Source organism: Zea mays, chromosome 9 (genome assembly GCF_902167145.1).
Source record: "Zea mays cultivar B73 chromosome 9, Zm-B73-REFERENCE-NAM-5.0, whole genome shotgun sequence".
Classification (NCBI taxonomy): domain Eukaryota; kingdom Viridiplantae; phylum Streptophyta; class Magnoliopsida; order Poales; family Poaceae; genus Zea; species Zea mays.
In genome coordinates, this window is record NC_050104.1 from 108,688,389 (window position 1) to 108,711,026 (window position 22,638).

The following is a 22,638-nucleotide window of genomic DNA, read 5'->3' on the forward strand; positions in this document are numbered from 1 at the left end:
GAGGGAGAGAGAGAGAGAGAGAGCCTGTTCGTCGGCCCGTCCTCCCGCGCGACCACCCTCTCGTATGAGGGCCCTGGACCTTCCTTTTATAGATGCAAGGAGGGGGTCCAGGTGTACAATGGGGGTGTAGCTATATGCTAACGTGTCCGGCAGAGAGGAGCCAGAGCCCTATGTACATGCCAACGTGGCTGTCGGAGAGGTGCTAGAGCCCTGTGCATGCGATGTCGTGGCCGTCGGAGGAGCGCTTGAGCCCTGTAGAAGCACAGCTGTCGGGGCTGCCGGGACCTTGCTGACGTCTCCTTGCTTTCGTAGGGGGCTGAGAACCGCCGTCGTCATGGGCGCACGCGGGGTGCCATCATTACTTGTTTACCGGGGCGAGCCAGATGGGACGTCGGTCTTGTTCCCTGTAGCCTGAGCTAGCTAGGGGTAGGGTAATGATGTACCCCCTGTGGCGTGGTCGGTCTGAGCCCAAGGTCGGGCGATGCGGAGACTCCTCCTAAGACCGAGGTCAGGGTGGGGTGAGGACGCGATTCCTTCTGAGGTCGAGGTTGAGGCCGAGCCCTGGGGTCTGGCGAGGCGGAGACCATCTTCCGAGGCTGAGGTTGAGGCTGAGCCCTGGGGTCGGGTGAGGCGGAGACCGTCTTCTGAGGCCGAGGTTGAGGCCGAACCCTGGGGTCGGACGAGGCGGAGCTTCCTGTTGTGCCTGAGGCTGGACTTAGCTGTTGTCAGTCTCACCCTGGCGGGTGGCACAGCAGTCAGAGTGGGGCAGGCGGCACTGTTTTCCTGTCAGGTAGGTCAGTGGAAGGGCGAAGTGACTACGGTCACTTCGGCCCTGCCGACTGAGGAACGTGCGTCAGGATAAGGTGGCAGGCGATCCTTGCATTGAATGCTCCTGCGATACGGTCGGTTGGCGAGGCGATCTGGCCAAGGTTGCTTCACTGCGAAGCCTGCCCGAGCTGGGCCTCGGGCGAGTCGAGGGTGCGCCCATTGCTTGGGGAGGCCCTCGGGCGAGACGTGAATTCGTCTGGGACTACTGTTCCTGCCCGAGGCTGGGCTCGGGCGAGGCGAGATCGCGTCCCTTGAGTAGATGGAGCCTTGACCTGAATTGCACCCATCAGTCTCTGCAGCTTGTGCTGATGGTGATTACCAGCCGAGTTTAGGAGTGTTGGGGATACCCCTAATTGTGGTACCCGACAGTATAGAATTGAAAATGAATTGCAATACAAATCTATTGTTTGGGTGTAACTGGAATTGCAATTCCAGCTAATACAGAGGGTATGCATTTTGAATTGTTAGAGGCAATTTATAGTTATAGTTCAATACTGAGAAATTGAGATTTAATTCTCTAAATTTATTAGAGAACCGAACAACAGAATCCAGGAATCCTAATTCCGATTTTCAATTCCAGAGTTCAATATCTACATCTATATTGAGATGCTCTTAAAATCATATATGTTTTTTACTGTGTAAAAGTAAATGTAGTGGATGGCTACTCATCTTGATTTAGACAGCAAAAGAAATCTAAGATGTATACTTGTTAGTATTGTCATACTCCTTTGTTTTCTCGTTGGGCTGACATGTAGTCGAGTAGGCCCAAACAATGGAAAGTGGGAATGCTCTGGTGCTTAACAAAATAATGGACAGGGAGCGACATTGTCTTGTTAAGCGTGTCTCATCAATGTACTACACCGGGAGTTATTACAGGTCATTACGACGAGATTAAGTACAACCTGACTAAATATACTACAAACCCTACTAGGAAGGGCTTACAAATGGGCCCGAATGGCCAGCGAGGTGTCGTTTGGGCCTATCCCACGGACCACGTGGGCAGGGAGCGGTAGTCTTCGCTATGGAGCGTCGGGTCTTCGAACCTTGCCAAGACTTGTACTCAGAGCCACCTAAGCGGGTGGTGATGGCGAGCGAAGTCTTAAGGAGCCCCCGCTTTAAGTGACATGTCCCTTCGGCTCCAAGCCTTCGCTGGTTCTCTGACCAAGGTCTTGCCTTCGATAGAGGTTGAAGTACCATTCACCTCTTGTGTCTGTGATGGAACCTGTTCAATTTATATTAAAGTAGACCAGTGGCGGAGGTAGGACTATGGCCACTAGGGCCCAGGTCCTACTCTTGGACCAGCCAGCTAGGGTTAGACAAGATAGAGCACGAGTAGTGCGGTGGCGGCACGCGGCACGACGTGCAGACGGACAAGCAGCAAAGCAGCCATACGGACGTGGCAAGTAGGCGGCCAGTGACAGTAGCCAGGTGCGACTTACCCTATGAACAGGTCAAGTGTACCATACCAGGTAGCCAGCCAGTCAAGTGTGCAGATGGCCAAGCCTCAGTATTTGGAGCTGGAGAAGTTGTTGTCAATACACTCTATGAACAAGTCGCTCTTTCCAGCTTACCCTCTTTGTGCTGCTTTTAAGTCAATTTTGTGTTAAATTACAATTATTGTGTCCAAACAAAGTTTATATGTGATATTTATCTATGTATTTATGTGATTTAAATTTTTTAGCTGATATAAACATTTTTAGTGTAATAATCGGCCCTACACTTATAGAAATTCTGGCTCCGCCACTGAAGTAGACTGAGGGGACAAATGGCCTTCGCTCCAACATCTCCCCATGCGTTATAAGTGGGGTCCACGTTTCACTATATTCCCATAAATCACTCCACTAAAGTACCGCAAAATAGCAATGGGTTTCACATCACTATCCTTGAAAATTGACAGCAAACGGTAAGGCACGTGAAACGGTTTTTTTATTATCAAGGCCGTCAGCACGTCTCCTTAAAAGTCTCTTGTGCCTTTGTGCTGTTTTGGCACAAATAAATGAAAGTTGTGTTCCTTGTATGACCTTGCGAGAAATGGACTAGCAAATCTGCTCATCCCATTCCATATGGTGAGCCGAGCCTGATTTATGGCTAGTTTAGGAACCTTATTTTTCTAAAAGATTTCCATTTTTCCAAAAAAAATTATTTTATTTTTCTTTAGGAAAATAGAAATCACATAAGAAAATGGAGTTTCCAAACTAACCATTAACTCGTGAATTTTATTTGACAAAAGGTATTGTTGTCTAAAGGAAAAAAAAGACCGGCTTGGTTTTATTGATTTTTAGCACGGGAGATTAGCGAGCAGCATTGATCACCTTAATATTACAATTATTTTTTGAGTAATATATATATATATATATACACACTAGTCTAATACACGTGTGTTGCGATGGGATGGTACCCAACCATATTTGATGGTATTGATTGGGTGACTGAGCGATATTTGAGTTTTAATGGACCCTCCACATAAAAACACCCATAATAAATGAATTTAATGTTAAAGTGAACATATTGTTCATATACCAGATATTGAACTGGTAAAACAAATATTACACTTGATCTTAGCCAAAAGACCGGAAAATGAGTTAAAAAGGAGCCCCTATGCTCGAATTAAATTATAGCCAATGTTTTGGCTTAGGACTTGGGAGCGAGAAGATGATGTAGATATGATGACCTAACCAAAATCATCATTGAGATTTTATAGGTAACATATGTAAATTTATTTATGGTAATGGCTTAACAATTTTGTCCAAGTTTAGCAAGACATAGAAAAAGCACAAGTACACCAACAAGATCATTCCTGAAATACCAAATACAACAACCTCTAATGCTTAACATGATTACTGAAATACATACTTGCTCTTGCCTTTAGAGTATCATATCAAACAATAAAAACATGTTCCGCTTTTACAGAGCCTCGTACTCATTTCTAATTGTGAGAGCACCTAGAGGGGGGTGAATAGGTGATCCTGTAAAACTTAAACTTAATGCCACAAAAACTTGGTTAAGAGTTAGCACAGTATTGCCAAGTGGCTAGAGAAGAGTCTTAGCTAAACACAATAACCACAAGAGAATCAACACAGGGAGACACAGTGGTTTATCCCGTGGTTCGGCCAAGTACAACACTTGCCTACTTCCACATTGTGGCGTCCCAACGGACGAGGGTTGCAATCAACCCCTCTCAAGCGGTCCAAAGACCCACTTGAATACCACGGTGTTTGCTTTTCTTTTCTATATCCCGTTCGCGAGGAATCTCCACAACTTGGAGTCTCTCGCCCTTACAAAGATGTTCACAGAGAAGTACGGAGTAAGGGAGGGATTAGCAACTCACACAAGACACAAAGATCACAGCAAATACACACACAAGATCCAGACTTAAGCTCAAGAGACCAGCACACTAGAACGGAGCTCAAATCACTAGAATGTCGAACAAGTGCGCAAGAATGGAGTGTGAGTGATCTAGAGTGCTCAAGGAATGCTTGGTATGCTCCTCCATGCGCCTAGGGGTCCCTTTTATAGCCCCAAGGCAGCTAGGAGCCGTTGAGAGCATTCGAGGAAGGCAATTCTTGCCTTCTGTCGCCTGGCGCACCGGACAGTCCGGTGTACCACCGGACACTGTCCGGTGCGGATTTCCTTCCTTATTTGGCGAAGCCGACCGTTGGCAGCCTTGGAGCCGTTGGCGCACCGGACACTGTCCGGTGCACACCGGACAGTCCGGTGCCCCCTCCTGACCGTTGGCTCGGCCACGTGTCTCGCAGATCGCGCAGCCGACCGTTGGCCCGGCCGACCGTTGGCTCACTGGTCAGTCCGGTGCACACCGGTCAGTTCGGTGCACACCGGACAGTCCGGTGAATTATAGCCGTACGTCGTTAATTTATTCCCGAGAGCGCCAAGTTCGCCTGAGCCAGCCTGGCACACCGGACACTGTCCGGTGCACCACCGGACAGTCCGGTGCACCTAGACAGCGCTGGCTTTGGCTGAAACAAAGCTATCTCTCTCCAATTTGTTTTCTCCTGTTTCCAGCACTTAGACACAATACATTAGTCTTTAAAACAATGTACTAAGTCTGAGAAACATACCTTTTGACTTGATTTTCACTTTGTCCACCACCTTGCATATATTAACACTTAAGCACTTGTGTTGGACACTAAATCACCAAAACACTTAGAAATGGCCCAAGGGCACATTTCGCTTTCAATCTCCCCCTTTTTGGTGATTAATGCCAACACAACAGAAAGCAAGTAGAACAAGTACAAAATCAATTCAAATAAGAACTCAAATTTGTTTTGAATCAAATTTGGCATATATGGATCATTCTTTGCCACCACTTGGTTTGTTTTTGCAAATCAAACTCAATTTCCTATCTCTAAGTCAAACACACATGTTGAAACATAAAGAGAGATATTTCACGAGAAATTGATCACGTATTCAAAAACTCCCCCTTTTTGCCATAATTAAACCTTCTCCCCTCAAGAGACCCACTTTTGACAATAAGAGCAAATAAGAGTATTTTGACATACAAAAGCTCTAACTCTATTATTTTCAAAATTCACAAGTGCTCTATTTTCAAAATTCACAAGTGGTAGCTGTGCTCTATTTTCAAAATTCACAAGTGGTAGCTGATCCATTTATTGCTTTGGCCTTTATTTTCTCCCCCTTTGGCATCAAGCACCAAAACGGGATCAATCTTGGCCCTTTAACCCCATTACCTCACCAAAATCTTCAACTAAGAGTAAAAGGCAATAAGATCATAAAGATGAACTTGGAATAAATTACCCTCTCATCGGAGTGCAGTGGAAGTCTTGCATGGTCCAAGTCCACCTTTTCCCTTTCAATCCTCCTTAGAGACTAAATCAAGCAAACTCAAGCACATGGTTAGTCTCAAAGGGTCAAGTTGTAACACATCTCCCCCTAAATATGTGCATCACTTTGCAACGGACTTGTGAGGTCCGGGGAGTGCTTGTACAACTTGAGCACCATAAATAAGCAACAAAATGCATAAGGAACATGATCAAAGGCATAAGCACAAGTATGCTATAAATCAATCCAAGTTCCGCGAGTCTAAGACATTTAGCTCACTATGCAACTTGCAAAAGGTCTGCTCATCTAAAGGCTTGGTAAAGATATCGGCTAGCTGGTTCTCGGAGCTAACATGAAACACTTTGATATCTCCCTTATGCTGGTGGTCTCTCAAAAAGTGATGTCGGATGTCTATGTGCTTTGTGCGGCTGTGTTCAACAGGATTATCCGCCATGCAGATAGCACTCTCATTATCACATAGGAGTGGGACTTTGCTCAGATTGTAGCCAAAGTCCCTGAGGGTTTGCCTCATCCAAAGTAGTTGCGCGCAACACTGTCCTGCGGCAACGTATTCGGCCTCAGCGGTGGATAGGGCAACGGAGGTTTGTTTCTTAGAACTCCATGACACCAGGGACCTTCCTAAGAATTGGCACGTCCCCGATGTACTCTTCCTATCGACCTTACATCCAGCATAGTCGGAATCTGAATATCCAATCAAGTCAAAGGTAGACCCCTTTGGATACCAGATCCCGAAACAAGGCGTAGCGACTAAATATCTAAGAATTCGCTTCACAGCCACTAAGTGGCACTCCCTTGGATCAGATTGAAATCTAGCACACATGCATACACTAAGCATGATATCCGGTCTACTAGCACATAAATAAAGTAAAGACCCTATCATAGACCAGTATGCTTTTTGATCAACGGACTTACCTCCTTTGTTGAGGTCAGTGTGTCCGTCGGTTCCCATCGGAGTCTTTGCGGGCTTGGCGTCCTTCATCCCAAACCGCTTGATCAAGTCTTGCGTGTACTTGGTTTGAGAGATGAAGGTTCCATCCTTGAGTTGCCTCACTTTGAACCCAAGGAAGTAGCTTAACTCGCCCATCATCGACATCTCGAATTTCTGAGTCATCACCCTGCTAAACTCTTCACAAGACTTTTGGTTAGTAGAACCAAATATTATGTCATCAACATAAATTTGGCACACAAAAAGATCACCATCACAAGTCTTAGTAAAAAGAGTTGGATCGGCTTTCCCAACCTTGAAAGCATTAGCAATTAAAAAGTCTCTAAGGCATTCATACCATGCTCTTGGGGCTTGCTTAAGTCCATAGAGCGCCTTAGAGAGCTTACACACGTGGTCGGGATACCGTTCATCCTCGAAGCCAGGGGGTTGCTCCACGTACACCTCCTCGAAGCCAGGGGGTTGCTTCATGTACACCTCCTCCTTGATTGGCCCGTTGAGGAAAGCGCTCTTCACATCCATTTGGAACAACCTGAAAGAATGGTGAGCGGCATATGCTAGCAAAATGCGAATGGACTCTAGCCTAGCCACAGGAGCAAAAGTCTCCTCAAAGTCCAAACCTGCGACTTGGGCATAACCTTTTGCCACAAGTCGTGCCTTGTTCCTTGTCACCACCCCGTGCTCGTCTTGTTTGTTGCGGAACACCCACTTGGTTCCCACAACATTTTGCTTGGGACGAGGCACCAGTGTCCAAACTTCATTTCTTTTGAAGTTGTTGAGCTCCTCCTGCATGGCCAACACCCAGTCTGGATCTAGCAAGGCCTCTTCTACCCTGAAAGGCTCAATAGAAGAGACAAAGGAGTAGTGCTCAAAAAAATTAACTAATCGAGATCAAGTAGTTACTCCCTTGCTAATATCACCCAGAATTTGGTCGACAGGATGATCCCTTTGAATCATCGCTCGAACTTGGGTTGGAGGTGCCGGTTGCGCTTCTTCCTCCATTGCAAGATCATCTTGTGCTCCTCCTTGATCACACGCCTCCTGCTCATCATCTTGAGTTGGGGGATGCACCATTGTTGAGGAAGAAGGTTGATCTCGCACATCTTGTTCTTGTGGCCGCACATCTCCAATCGCCATGGTGCGTATTGCGGCCGTTGGAGCTTCTTCTTCATCTACATCATCACAATCAACAACTTGCTCTCTTGGAGAGCCATTAGTCTCATCAAATACAACGTTGCTAGAGACTTCAACCAAACCCGATGATTTGTTGAAGACTCTATATGCCTTTGTATTTGAGTCATAACCTAACAAAAACCCTTCTACGGCTTTGGGAGCAAATTTGGAATTCCCACCCTTCTTCACTAGAATGTAGCATTTACTCCCAAAAACTCGGAAATACGAAACATTGGGTTTGTTACCGGTTAGTAGCTCGTATGACGTCTTCTTGAGGAGGCGATGAAGGTAGACCCTGTTGATGGCGTGGCAAGCCGTGTTCACGGCTTCCGACCAAAAGCGCTCGGGGGTCTTGAACTCTCCAAGCATCGTCCTCGCCATGTCTATAAGCGTCATGTTCTTCCTCTCTACCACACCATTTTGCTGTGGTGTGTAGGGAGCGGAGAACTCGTGCTTGATCCCTTCCTCCTCAAGGTACTCTTCTATTTGAAGGTTCTTGAACTCGGACCCATTGTCGCTCCTTATCTTCTTCACCTTGAGCTCAAACTCGTTTTGAGCTCTCCTTAGGAAGCGCTTGAGGGTCCCTTGGGTTTCAGATTTATCCTGCAAAAAGAATACCCAAGTGAAGCGGGAAAAATCATCAACTATAACAAGACCATACTTACTTCCTCCTATACTTAGATAGGCGACGGGTCCGAAGAGGTCCATGTGAAGCATCTCCAAAGGTCTTGATGTGGTCATCACATTTTTGGTGTGATGAGAGCTTCCCACCTGTTTGCCTACTTGACAAGCTGCACAAGGTCTATCTTTTTCGAATTGCACATTAGTTAAACCTATCACGTGTTCTCCCTTTAGAAGTTTGTGAAGGTTCTTCATCCCCACATGTGCTAAGCGGCAATGCCACAGCCAGCCCATGCTAGTCTTAGCAATTAAGCATGCATCTAGACCGGCCTCCTCTTTTGCAAAATCAACTAAGTAAAGTTTGCCGTCTAATACACCCTTAAAAGCTAATGAACCATCACTTCTTCTAAAGACAGACACATCTACATTTGTGAATAGACAATTATATCCCATATTGCATAATTGACTAACGGATAACAAATTATATCCAAGAGACTCAACTAAAAACACATTAGATATAGAGTGCTCGGATGAAATAGCAATTTTACCTAACCCTTTTACCTTGCCTTGATTCCCATCACCAAATATTATTGAATCTTGGGAATCCTTGTTTTTGACATAGGAGGTGAACATCTTCTTCTCCCCCGTCATATGGTTTGTGCATCCGCTGTCGATAATCCAGCTTGAACCCCCGGATGCATAAACCTGCAAGGCAAATTTAGGCTTGGGTTTTAGGTACCCAACTCTTGTTGGGTCCTACAAGGTTAGTCACAATTGTCTTAGGGACCCAAATGCAAGTTTTGTCTCCCTTGCATTTTGCCCCTAATTTTCTAGCAACTATCTTCCTATCCTTTCTACAAATAGCAAAGGAAGCATTTAAAGCATGATATATTGTAGAAGGTTCATTAACGTTCCTAGGAACATTAACAACATTTCTTCTAGGCATATGAACAAAATGTCTCCTAGACATATCTTTACCATGCATATAGGAAGAACTAGAAGCAAACATGGCATGAGAGTCAAAGGCATCATAAGCATTACAACTCTTATTAGACTGTCTTCTATCATGGTACATAAAAGCATGGTTCCTTTTAGCACTACTAGCCATAGGGGCCTTCCCTTTCTCCTTGGCGGGGATGGGAGCCTTATGGCTCGTTAAGTTCTTGGCTTCCCTCTTGAAACCAAGTCTATCCTTAATTGAGGGGTGTCTACCAATAGTGTAGGCATCCCTTGCAAATTTTAACTTATCAAATTCGCTTTTGCTAGTCTTAAGTTGGGCATTAAGACTAGTTACTTCGTCATTCAATTTAGAAATTGAAACTAGGTGTTCACTACAAGCATCAATATTAAAATCTTTACACCTAGTGCAAACCACAACATGTTCTACACAAGATGTTGATTTATTAGCTATTTCTAACTTAGCAGTCAAGTCATCGTTTATGCTTTTTAAACTAGAAATAGAGTCATGGCATGTAGACAATTCAGAAGAAAGCATTTCATTCCTCTTTATTTCTAAAGCAAGGGATTTTTGAGCTTTTACAAACTTGTCATGTTCATCATATAAGAGATCCTCTTGCTTTTCTAGCAATCTATTCTTATCATTCAAAGCATCAATCAATTCATTTATTTTATCCACCTTGGTTCTATCTAGACCCTTGAATAAACATGAATAATCTATTTCATCATCCTCACTAGATTCATCCTCACTTGAAAAACTAGTGTTACGAGCGCTTACCTTCTTTTCCCTTGCCATGAGGCAAGTGTGATGCTCGTTGGGGAAGAGGGATGACTTGTTGAAGGCAGTGGCGACGAGTCCTTCGTTGTCGGAGTCGGACGACGAACAATCCGAGTCCCACTCCTTGCCAAGATGTGCCTCGCCTTTTGCCTTCTTATAATTCTTCTTCTTCTCCCTCTTGTTCCCTTCTTCCTGGTCACTATCATTGTTGGGACAGTTAGCAATAAAATGACCAACCTTACCACATTTGAAGCATGAGCGCTTCCCCTTTGTCTTGGTCTTGCTTGGCTGCCCCTTGCGACCCTTTAGCGCCGTCTTGAAGCGCTTGATGATGAGGGCCATCTCTTCATCATTGAGCCCGGCCGCCTCAACTTGCGCCACCTTGCTAGGTAGCACCTCCTTGCTCCTCGTTGCCTTGAGAGCAATGGGTTGAGGCTCATGGATTGGACCGTTTAACGCGTCGTCGACATATCTTGCCTCCTTGATCATCATTCGTCCGCTTACAAATTTCCCAAGAACTTCTTCGGGCGACATCTTGGTGTACCTAGGATTTTCACGGATATTGTTCACCAAATGTGGATCAAGTACAGTAAAGGACCTTAGCATTAGACGAACGACATCGTGGTCCGTCCATCGTGTGCTTCCGTAGCTCCTTATCTTGTTGATAAGGGTCTTGAGCCAGTTGTATGTTTGGGTTGGCTCCTCTCCCCTGATCATTGCGAATCTTCCAAGCTCGCCCTCCACCAACTCCATTTTGTTGAGTAAGGTGACGTCATTCCCCTCATGTGAGATCCTGAGGGTGTCCCAGATCTGATTGGCATTGTCCAAGCCGCTCACCTTATGATACTCATCCCTGCACAAGGAGGCTAACAACACAGTAGTAGCTTGTGCATTTCTATGAATCTGTTCATTAATAAACATAGGACTATCCGAGCTATCAAATTTCATTCCACTTTCCACAATCTCCCATATGCTCGGATGGAGAGAGAATAGGTGACTACGCATTTTGTGGCTCCAAAATCCGTAGTCCTCTCCATCAAAGTGAGGAGGTTTGCCAAGTGGAATGGAGAGCAAATGAGCATTTGTACTTTGCGGAATACGAGAGTAGTCAAAAGAAAAGTTCGAATTAACCGGTTTCCTTCTCTCATAGTCTTTGTCGTCGTTGTCCTTTTGGGAAGAAGTGGACTCATCGCTGTCGTCGTAGTAGACGATCTCCTTGATGCGTCTTGTCATCTTCTTCTTCCCATCTTTGCGTTTGTGGCCCGAGCCCGAGTCGGTAGGCTTGTCATCCTTGGGCTCGTTGACGAATGACTCCTTCTCCTTGTCATTGATCATAATCCCCTTGCCCTTAGGATCCATCTCTTCGGGCGGTTAGTCCCTTTCTTGAAGAGAACGACTCCGATACCAATTGAGAGCACCTAGAGGGGGGGGGGGTGAATAGGTGATCCTGTAAAACTTAAACTTAATGCCACAAAAACTTGGTTAAGAGTTAGCACAGTATTGCCAAGTGGTTAGAGAAGAGTCTTAGCTAAACACAATAACCACAAGAGAATCAACACAGGGAGACACAGTGGTTTATCCCGTGGTTCGGCCAAGTACAACACTTGCCTACTTCCACGTTGTGGCGTCCCAACGGACGAGGGTTGCAATCAACCCCTCTCAAGCGGTCCAAAGACCCACTTGAATACCACGGTGTTTGCTTTTCTTTTCTATATCCCGTTCGCGAGGAATCTCCACAACTTGGAGTCTCTCGCCCTTACAAAGATGTTCACAGAGAAGTACGGAGTAAGGGAGGGATTAGCAACTCACACAAGACACAAAGATCACAGCAAATACGCACACACAAGATCCAGACTTAAGCTCAAGAGACCAGCACACTAGAACGGAGCTCAAATCACTAGAATGTCGAACAAGTGCGCAAGAATGGAGTGTGAGTGATCTAGAATGCTCAAGGAATGCTTGGTATGCTCCTCCATGCGCCTAGGGGTCCCTTTTATAGCCCCAAGGCAGCTAGGAGCCGTTGAGAGCATTCCAGGAAGGCAATTCTTGCCTTCTGTCGCCTGGCGCACCGGACAGTCCGGTGCACCACCGGACACTGTCCGGTGCGGATTTCCTTCCTTATTTGGCGAAGCCGACCGTTGGCAGCCTTGGAGCCGTTGGCGCACCGGACACTGTCCGGTGCACACCGGACAGTCCGGTGCCCCCTCCTGACCGTTGGCTCGGCCACGTGTCTCGCAGATGGCGCAGCCGACCGTTGGCCCGGCCGACCGTTGGCTCACCGGTCAGTCCGGTGCACACCGGATAGTCCGATGAATTATAGTCGTACGTCGTTAATTTATTCCCGAGAGCGCCAAGTTCGCCTGAGCCAGCCTGGCACACCGGACAGTCCGGTGCACCCAGACAGCGCTGGCTTTGGCTGAAACAAAGCTATCTCTCTCCAATTTGTTTTCTCCTGTTTCCAGCACTTAGACACAATACATTAGTCTTTAAAACAATGTACTAAGTCTGAGAAACATACCTTTTGACTTGATTTTCACTTTGTCCACCACCTTGCATATATTAACACTTAAGCACTTGTGTTGGACACTAAATCACCAAAACACTTAGAAATGGCCCAAGGGCACATTTCGCTTTCAAATTGCACAGTTGGTTAGAAGCGGGCGGAGGTTGTTGCGAAATGGACGGGGTTTGTTGCCAGAGCGACAACTGCGAGAACACTGTTGTGCGAATAAATAGGATATGGATGGAATATGATCTGTAACCGCGAGTTGATTTTGAAGAAATATAAGATGTTCTTTGTAAAAAGATGGCGCAGAACAACAATTGAAACTCGTGCTTTAGTATAGTAAAGATATATATATATATAAGATATTAAACTAATAAAATAAAATATTACATTTTATTTTAGCCAAAAAGTCGAGAAAGATATGAGTTGAAAATGAGTCAAGTCCCCTTTTTATAGCTCGCTTGACCGCTCGTCCTACTTCAACTAGCAAGGTGATACTATGTGAGAGCGTTGCGCTGTAAAGAGAGTAACAGATCTACGTGTTTCGCACGTGACACATGATGCACGAACTGATGTTTTATATCTTAGCCAAAAAAACCAAGAAATATATGAGTAGACCTCTATTTTTATAGATCGCTCGATCGCTTATCCTCTTTTAAATAGATGTGATATTATGTTAGAGTTTGTGTTTAGTGGAGCTTTCTGTCGTATTGGACTTGAGTAATTTTTCACGGTCCGGCGAGAACCACAAGAGCGAAACAAATTTGCGTGCTTTCCACATGACTGGACGACCGTATAGGTGGGTGGACAATGATGCGGCTTTTTTCAAGCTTTTTCAAAACTGGTATAAACTTATATATATACATAAATGTTTCCAAAATTATTTGAGACCCAGTTTCACATCGAGCATAATAAGGCGAGACGAAGTCAAAATTTACTTAAAATCAATTTATTTGTTTATTTTGAAAAAGAAAATTTAATAAAGCATTTTTGGAACAAGTCAAACCTATTATATATTTAGCCCTGCCCGTATATGACACCAGGTCCCCATTTCATTCCCCTTGCTCGGATCGACTGACGGCTGCTCCATTATGGCTGTCTCCAGTAATGACCGCTAAATGGTCTGACACGCTAAATTTGGCGCATGAGAGCGTGCACAATATGTCCAACAACATCTGGTATATGGCGCGCTAAATTTTAGCGCTCGTTCGAGAGACACCAAATGTAGAGGTTGCCGAGCGTCTGCTACACGTCGACCGTTTCTCTCTCCTGCGCTATTGAAGTATCTGCTTCCTCTCTGTGACGGGCACCGTGCTGTCGCCCTAGCCCCACTAGAGACGTCCGGCCTCGCCGTATCCGTCGGTCATGGCGAGGTCCTTGACGACAGCTTCGTGAGGGCCTCGTCGCCGCCGGGCCATCACGATCTTCGACGCGACCTTCACCAACGCCACTTGCTCGGGCGGGCAAAGATGTGTAGCCACAGTTACCAATGGCATCCTCCCAGCATCCTCTAGCCATGGGCGGGGCTATAGTAGCCACCGCTCGGCTCTGTACCCTGTGGGGAGAGAGAACTGCGGGCAAGCAGGTGGGAGCAACCGAGTAGGTGAGCACGAGCAAGCGGACGTGGGGAAGGGCGAGAGAGGAGAGCTGTCGTCTCGGATGATGATGTGTAGAACCTTGTGGAAACCAGGAAGCAAAGCCTGTCGAAAACCAGGAGAGCTCTCGTTCTTGGATTTGTGGTTTTTATTGTGGAAAATGGAGTGATTTTGCCCGGGAGCCAAAGAATATTGTCGGCGTTTCGACCCCGGGGGGGGTCCCTGGACCGACGAGTAAATTGTCGTCGCGTGCCCCAGCTCAGATGGGTCGGCGCGAGACGGAGCACGAAGGGGGGAAAGACAGAGGGAGACAGGCGTAAAAAGGGAAACCCATGGCCTTCGTGTTTGTCCCGCGCCCAGGTCGGGTGCGCTTGCAGTAGGGGGTTACAAGCGTCCGCGTGGGAGGGAGCGAGAGGCTTATGCTCGCGCCGTCCCGTCCTCCCCACGCGGCCAACCTTCTGTAAGAGGGCCCTGGACCTTCCTTTTATAGGCGTAAGGAGAGGGTCCAGGTGTACAATGGGAGATGTAGCAGCGTGCTAACGTGTCTAGCAGAGAGGAGCTAGTGCCCTAAGTACATGCCGTCGTGGCAGCCGGAGAGGTTTTGGCACCCTGTTCGTGTGATGTCGTGGCCGTCGGAGGAGCGCTGGAGCCTTGCTGAAGGACATCTGTCGGGGCTGTCGAGTCCTTGCTGACGTCTCCTTGCTTCCGTAAGGGGGTTGAGAGCCGCCATCGTCATGGAGCACGCGGGGCGCCATCATTATTTGTTTTACCGGGGCGAGCCAGATGGGACGCCGGTCTTGTTCCCCGTAGCCAGAGCTAGCTAGGGGTAGGGTAATGATGGGCCCTCCTGTGACGTGGTCGGTCCGAGCCCTAGGTTGGGCGAGGCGGAGGCTCCTCTGAGGTCGGGATCGAGTCTGTCTTCCGAGGTCGAGGTCGAGTCCGAGCCCCTGGGTCGGGCGAGGAGGAGACCGTCAGCTGAGGCCAGGGCTGAGTCCGAGCCCTGGGGTTGGGCGAGGCGGAGTTCGTCGTCTTCCGGGGCCGAGGCCGAGTCCGAGCCCTGGGGTCGGGCGACGCGGAGTTCGTCGTCTTCCGGGGCCGAGGCTGAGTCCGAGCCCTGGGGTCGGGCGAGGCGGAGTTCGTCGTCTTCCAGGGCCGAGGCCGAGTCCGAGCCCTGGGGTCGGGCGAGGCGGAGTTCGTCGTCTTCCGGGGCTGAGGCCCAGTTCGTGTCCTGGGGTCGGGCGAGGCGGGGCCTCCTATGGCGTCCGAGGCCGGACTTGGCTGCTGTCAGCCTCACTCCGTCGATTGGCACAGCAGTCGGAGCGGCGCAGGCGACGCTGTCCTCTTGTCAGGTCGGTCAGTGGAGCGGCGAAGTGACTGCGGTCACTTCGGCTCTATTGACTGAAGGGCGCGCGTCAGGATAAGGTGTCAGGCCATCCTTGCATTAAATTCTCCTGCGATACGATCGGTCGGCGTGGCGATTTGGCCAAAGTTGCTTCTTGGCGAAGACTGGGCCTCGGGCGAGCCGAAGGTGTGTTCGTTGCTTGAGGGGGCCCTCGGGCGAGGCGTAAATCCTCCGGGGTCGGCTGCCCTTGCCCGAGGCTGGGCTCGGGCAAGGCGAGATCGTGTCCTTGAGTGGACCGAGCCTTGACTTAATCGCACCCATCAGGCCTTTGTAGCTTTGTGCTGATGGGGGTTACCAGCTAAGATTAGGAGTCTTGGGGGTACCCCTAATTATGGTCCCCGATAGTAGCCCCCGAGCCTCAAAGGGAGTGTTAATACTCGCTTGGAGGCTTTTGTCGCACTTTTTTGCAAGAGGACCGGCCTTTCTCGGTTGCGTTTTGTTCCGGTGGGTGCGCGCGAGCGCACCCGCCGGGTGTAGCCCCCGAGGCCTCGGAGGAGTGGTTTGACTCCTTCGAGGTCTTAATGCGTTTCGCGATGCTTCGGCCGGTCTGGTTGTTCCCTCATGCGAGCTGGTCGTAGCCCGGGTGCACGGTCGGGTCCCAAGTTCTCGGGCTGGTATGTTGACGCTATCAACGGTTTGGCCGGAGCCGGGTTTGCGAGAGCAGCCCCCGAGCCTCCGCACAGAGCGAGAGGGCGGTCAAGGACAGACTCGACTTTTTTACATACGCCCCTGCGTCGCCTTTTCGCAAGGAGGAGGGGGGAAAAGTGCCATGTTGCCCTTGGAGGGCGCCGAACATGGTGTCTCCAGTGAGTTGCTAACGGGTAATCCGAGTGGACGCCAGTGCCCCATTTGTTAGGGGTCGGCTAGTGGCCCGGAGGCGCGCTCCAAAAGTACCTGCGGGTGATTTGCCGGACCCGGTCCCCTTTTGACGGGGTCCGAGGGCTCGATGCCTCCCTCTGATGGGATTCCGTTACAAAAATCGTTCCCGTTGGTCTCGGAAATGTCCTAGGGTACCTCAGGAGCGTAGCCCGAGCCTTGGTTATGTATCGAACGTACCCAGGGTCATCCCTCGCTCTGCGTCTGAGGCGGCTGTCGAACCCTTTCGAGCGCCAGCCTACGAACCCCTGATCAGTAGTGGGCGTGGAACCCGAGTGGCCTAAGGCGGCCGTTGAACCCTTCCGAGGGGCCGGCCTTCGAACCTCTGACCAGTAGTGGGCGCGGAGCCCGAGCGCTCTGAGGCGGCTGTTGAACCCCTCCGAGGGGCCAGCCTTCGAACCTCTGATCAGTAGGGGGCTCGGGGCCCGTTTCCTTCGCGGAGAAGGATCCCTTTCGAGGTATCCCCTTTCTCGGTCCCTGTTGTAAGAGAGAGAAAGAGGAATAGGGAAAGGATACGAAACCGAATGACGTGGCGTACCTTTTTTGACGCGGTCATTATGGCGGACGTGAAGCGTCGCCTGCTTCGCCCGCCAAAGGTGCCGCCCGTCCTGCCGCAGAGTTAATGCGACGGGACGAGTGGTTCACGGGGCGGCCGTTGCGTGAGCGAGCCGTTCGAGGAACGGGCGTTTCGCTTTGAGTTTTGAATTCCGCGACGGGTTCGGGTGAAGTGTTGAATGGGTCTCGCCTGGGCCTTTATATGTTCGGGAGAGGGACCGGTGACGGTTTTTTGCTCTGCTATTTGCCTCCTTCTTAGGTTTTCGCAACCCGAGGGAATAGCCAGAGAAAGGAAACCGCTCACCCAGTCCTTTCCGCCGCCACCTCTTCTGCTTGGTGATGGCCGACCGGTGACCATTGTTCTGCCGCGCGACTCGTGGCCTTTCTCCACCGTCACGGCGGATGACCTGGAGGCCCTCATTGCTGAGGGTTTGCTTCGCCCTCTCTCCGGTGACCGCTGCCGGAGTGGATGCCCCCCCCCCCCCGAGTGGAGCCACCTCGTCCCCGCCGCCGGGGTATGTCGTGAGCTTCGTCTCCTTTCACGAGCGGGGGTTCGGAGTGCCGGCAAGCCGTTTTATGCGGGCGATTCTGCACGTCTACAGGGTGGAGCTGCACAACCTCAGCCCTAACTCCATCTCGCAAGCCGCCATCTTCGCGGTGGTTTGTGAAGGATACTTGGGGATTGACCCTCACTGGGATCTGTGGACTCATCTCTTCTCCGCGGAGCTTTTTGCCTTGCCGACGGGGGAGAGAAGGGTCCGCACGGCAGTGCGGGCTGGTGGCTGTATCCTCCAGCTGAGGCAGTCGCGGGCGTCGCAGTATATCCCCGCCATCCTTGCGTCCTCGAACAAAGGGTGGCAGCGCCGGTGGTTCTATCTCCGAAATGACGACGGGAGGCTCCCGTCGTTTTCTCAGCGAGTGGTGACCGCCACCGCCGATAACTGGCGCTACGGGACCCCGCACGACAGACAGAAGAATCTCCAGCCCCTTCTGAAGGCCCTGGAGGAGTTGCGAAAAGGAGGGCTCACCGCTGCGGGAGTGGTTGCCGCCATTCATCGCCGGAGGGTGCTTCCCTTGACGGAGCGGCGGCTGCCGCTTTGGGAGATGACGCCGGAGGCCGACTTGGAAGGTTTGCGGATGTCCTCGGATCCCCTTTCCGTCGACGACCTCCACAGGCGGGTAGCCGTCACATTGGGGAAGCCGGATGCCGGCGCCCTTTCCCAGCCCTTGATGCGTCCTGACCGCGGGTGTGTGTCCCTGGTGAGTGTCCGCTCCTTCTTTCTCCTTGCGTCGGATTGCCCTTGGTTCTCGCAGCCGAGACTTCTCGTCTGTCTCCAGGAGGTAGAGCATCACAAGCCTTTACTGCCACCGGTCCCGGAGGACGCGGTGGACCGAGCTGCGCGGAGGGTTGCCGCGGAGAAGAGGAAGGAGAAAAAGGACGCGAAGAAGGCTCGGGCCCGCGAGCGGATGTGGGCTCAGGACACCTTGGAAAAGCGCTGTCGTCGGCAGGAGAGGGATGGGCTCCCGAGGGAGCCGTCGCCGGAGACATCTGACGACGACGACGACGATGAAGACGACGATATGGCTGCCCGCCTTGGCCTCAGCCCAGATCTGAGGCTGGGCCAGGGGTCGTCAAGCCAGCCCCCGAGCGGGCTAGTGCCGTCGGTATCCGGGACCAGGACGTCGGGGTCCCGGTCCGAAGAGCGGGGGCAGACCGAGGGGGTACTTGACCCCTCGGCCGGGGAAGTTGAGGTGACCCTGGGGAGTCAGACGGGGCTGCCTGTTCCTCGAGTAACGTCGCCCATGCCGGCTGCGCAGGAGGGCGATCCTCGGGTCGTCGTGGCTGCTTCTGGGCAGTCCGTCCCTCGGGTGCATCGGGCACCCAAGGCGAGGATGGTACTGAAGCTGGCAGCGAGGCAGACCTCGGTGGTACCTTTGGGGGTCGAGGTTCGAGAGACCTCCCCAAAGGCACGGTTGATTATGGCCCGGAGTGGGTAAGCATCTTAGGATATCTTCGTCCTGGCTCCTCCTTCGTATGTCCCGACCCTGATTTTCCTTTTCTCCTTAGCAAGCGGAGTCACGGTCCGACCGATCTGGCTCCCCGGAAGGTCCTCAAGACGGCGTCGGCTTCCGCAGCTAGTGCCGCGCCGGGCCTCACCGGCCAGCTGACCTCCTCGCAAGACGCCCCACAGCTGGGGGCTCAGGCGGCACCAGTTGCCGTGGAACGAGCTCCCGAGGCTGGCTCTTCTGTCGAGGCGGCCGTCGCGCTGGGGGAGGCTGCTGGCGCGACCATGGCCTCGGGCCCACCAGACATGCTGCTGGCGCTGGCGCCGACTGCTGCCGAGGCCGTTGCCGTTCTGGCCGTGGAGCCACCCGTCGCCGCCGACGCTGAGATGGCCGAGGCTTCGCTAATTGGTGCCTCGGAGGAGGGGGGCACGAGACCACGACCCGTCCCGTCGAGCGGCAGCCTTGTCCCCGCGCGGCGCAGTTCTGAGGGGCGGCGCCAGTTGCTTCGGTTCTGGACTCGTGGGGCCTCGGATCCCCTCTTCGTTCTTGACGATGAGCGGGAGGAGCAGTCTTGGGACGGGCTTCGTGAGTGTGCCGAGGCAACGGCGGGGTCGCTCCAGTCGACCTTGGAGGTCCTTTGCAGGGACGTTCCCAAGATCCTCCAGGTAATGATTTCAGGCATACCTTTCTCGTGATCAAGGCGTTCTTTGTGACACCTCGCTTCCTTCCCTCAGGATCTGACGGATCTGAGCGCCGCCAAGTCGTCGTTCATCCGCCGCGAGGTCGATGTCTGGGGTTCGCTGCGGTCCCTGAGGACCACGCTTGCCAGGGCTACCGCGCGCCTCTCCCAACAGAGCGCCGAGGTGGCGGACCTTCGGTTGCTCTGTGTCGATCTGGGAGCAGAGGCAGCAGCGGCGCGCACAGAAGCGCAGCGGCGGCAGTCAGAGCTTGACCAGGTCACCGGCGAGCGGGACCAATCTCGGGGCCGGGCCACCGAGGCCAAAAGCCGGGCTGAGGCTCTTGGAGTCCAGTTAGCCAAGGCGTCTGCTCGGGCCGGAGCCCTTGCAGCAGACCTAGCCGTGGCCCAAGCCGCATCCTCGGAGCAGTGTGTCCGAGCCGGAGGTATGTCTTGGCTGTTTTAAGTTTTTGTTTCAGCTCGGTTCCTCAACTTGTGTTTGAGGTCTTTCGCTTTGGCTGTTCGCAGAGCTCGAGTCTACCCTTGGTAAGTCCACCAAGGCGCTTGCTCAGGCGGCCGAGCAGAGGGAGGCCAACCACGCGGCCATGTCCGAGGCCATCTCGGCCTTCTGTCGGGTCTTTGGTTTTGACGACGTCCCCTCGGGAAGCTCCCCTCAAAGTCGCCTGCAGGCCTTGGGCGACCATGCGCGTGGCAGACTCCGCGAGGCTCTGCATCACGGCATCAGGCGGGCCTTCGTCGTGCTTGCTTCCCACTATGTCGTGGATCTGGAGCGAGTCAGCGAGGGGTATTGCCTCCTCGACGAAGATGAAGCTGCCCTGGCCGAAGTCCAGAGGCTCGACGCGGCCGCCGCGGGCCCAAGCGCGGTGCTGGCATCCATCTTCGAGGCAGAGATCCTCCCGTCTGCGCCGTCGTCCGAGGCCGGGGCGGACCTTGCCGAAGGTGGGGACGAAGCCGAGGGTGCGGCTCCTTCTCTGGGCGACGCCTGACTCTGTTGGAGCAATTTTCTTTGAATGGATATGTGTCTTTTGCGGCCACCGAGGCCCGGACACTTTATTATCATAATATAAGGTTGTGCTCTTTTTCCTTCCGTTTTGCGTATCCGGACCCGTTCATCAGTAGCAGGGTAGCTTGCCCAAGTAAGAGTCATTTTCGTGGTAGGTGACGAGTGAGGTATCCGTATCCCAGAGGCGTAGGAGTCCCTCGGCTCGGTTGGCCTTGCCACTTACATGCGCCCTTATTCGTTTCTTGGGGTCCTGTTACTGATATAGCCCGGAGACGCAAAAACCTTTTTGATGGAAGACTTTTTTCGAGGAAAATTTTGTCGAGAGGGGGTTCCCCCCTTCTAGCCCCCGAGGGAGGGTCGGGCTTTGCCGAGGCAAGGCTGACCCTTCCTTGATGGTTAGACTTTGTGTATGAATGAGGTGTACGAACGACTTGAAAGCATCTTTAAGGGTAGAAGCGACGTAGCTATCGGATGTTCCAAGCGTTGCTGTAGACCTCGCCTTGACTGTTGGCCAGCTTGTACGTCCCGGGCTTCAGAACTTTGGCGATGACGAACGGCCCTTCCCAGGGAGGCGTGAGCTTGTGCCGCCCTCGGGCGTCTTGCCGCAGCCGAAGCACCAAGTCGCCCACCTGGAGGTCTCGGGACCGAACCCCTCGGGCGTGGTAGCGTCGCAGGGACTGCTGGTACCGCGCCGAGTGTAGTAAGGCCATGTCCCGAGCCTCTTTCAGCTGGTCCAGTGAGTCTTCTCGGTTAGCTCGATTGCTTTGGTTGTCGTAGGCCCCCGTCCTTGGAGAACCGTATTCTAAGTCTGTGGGCAAGATGGCCTCGGCCCATAGACTAGAAAGAACGGTGTGAAGCCCGTGGCTCGGCTCGGCGTCGTCCTCAGACTCCAGACCACCGAGGGGAGCTCCCTCATCCATCGCTTGCCGAACTTGTTGAGGTCGTTGTAGATCCGTGGCTTGAGTCCTTGCAGAATCATGCCGTTGGCACGCTCTACTTGCCCATTCGTCATGGGGTGAGCCACGGCGGCCAAGTCCACCCGGATGTGGTGATCCTCGCAGAAGTCCAGGAACTTTCTGCCGGTGAACTAGGTGCCATTGTCGGTGATGATGGAGTTCGGGACCCCAAAGCGATGGATGATGTTGGTGAAGAACGCCACCGCCTGTTCGAACCTGATGTTGTTTAGGGGTCGGACCTCGATCCACTTGGAGAATTTGTCGATGGCGACCAGCAGGTGCGTGTAGCCCCCGAGTGCCTTCTGCAAGGGGCCGACGAGGTCCAGACCCCACACAACAAATGACCAGGTGATGGGTATCGTCTGCAGGGCCTGAGCGGGCAAGTGGGTCTGCCTCACATAGAATTGACACCCTTGGCAGGTGCGGACAATTCTAGTGGCGTCGGCCACCGCGGTCGGCCAGTAGAAACCTTGTCGGAAGGCGTTTCCAACAAGGGCTCGGGGCGCTGCGTGATGATCGCAAGCCCCCGAGTGTATTTCTTGTAAGAGCTCCTAGCCTTCGGCGATGGATACGCATCGCTGGAGGATGCCTGAGGGGCTGCGGTGGTAGAGCTCCTTCCCGTCCCCCAGCAAGACGAATGACTTGGCGCGCCGCGCCAACCGCTGAGCTTCGGCTCGGTCGAGGGGTAGCTCTCCTCGGTGGAGATATTGCAGGTACGGGGTCTGCCAGTTTCGATTAGGCGTGACCCCGCTCCGCTCCTCCTCGACGCGCAGTGCCTCACCCTCAGGGGCCGAGGGCGCCTCGGGCTGGGCCGAGGGCGCCTCGGGCTAGGCCGAGGGTGCCTCGAGCTGGGCCGAGGCCTTCTCGGGCTCGGGCGCGTCATCGGTCTTGATGGAGGGTTGATGTAGGTCTCAGGAGAAGAC

At 51.9% G+C, this 22,638-nt stretch overlaps 1 pseudogene; it reads right to left on the reverse strand.

Annotated features, from left to right (window-relative positions):
* Nucleotides 1–3,248: 3,248 nt before the first annotated feature.
* Nucleotides 3,249–3,410, reverse strand: LOC111590224 (uncharacterized; annotated as a pseudogene).
* Nucleotides 3,411–22,638: the final 19,228 nt, after the last annotated feature.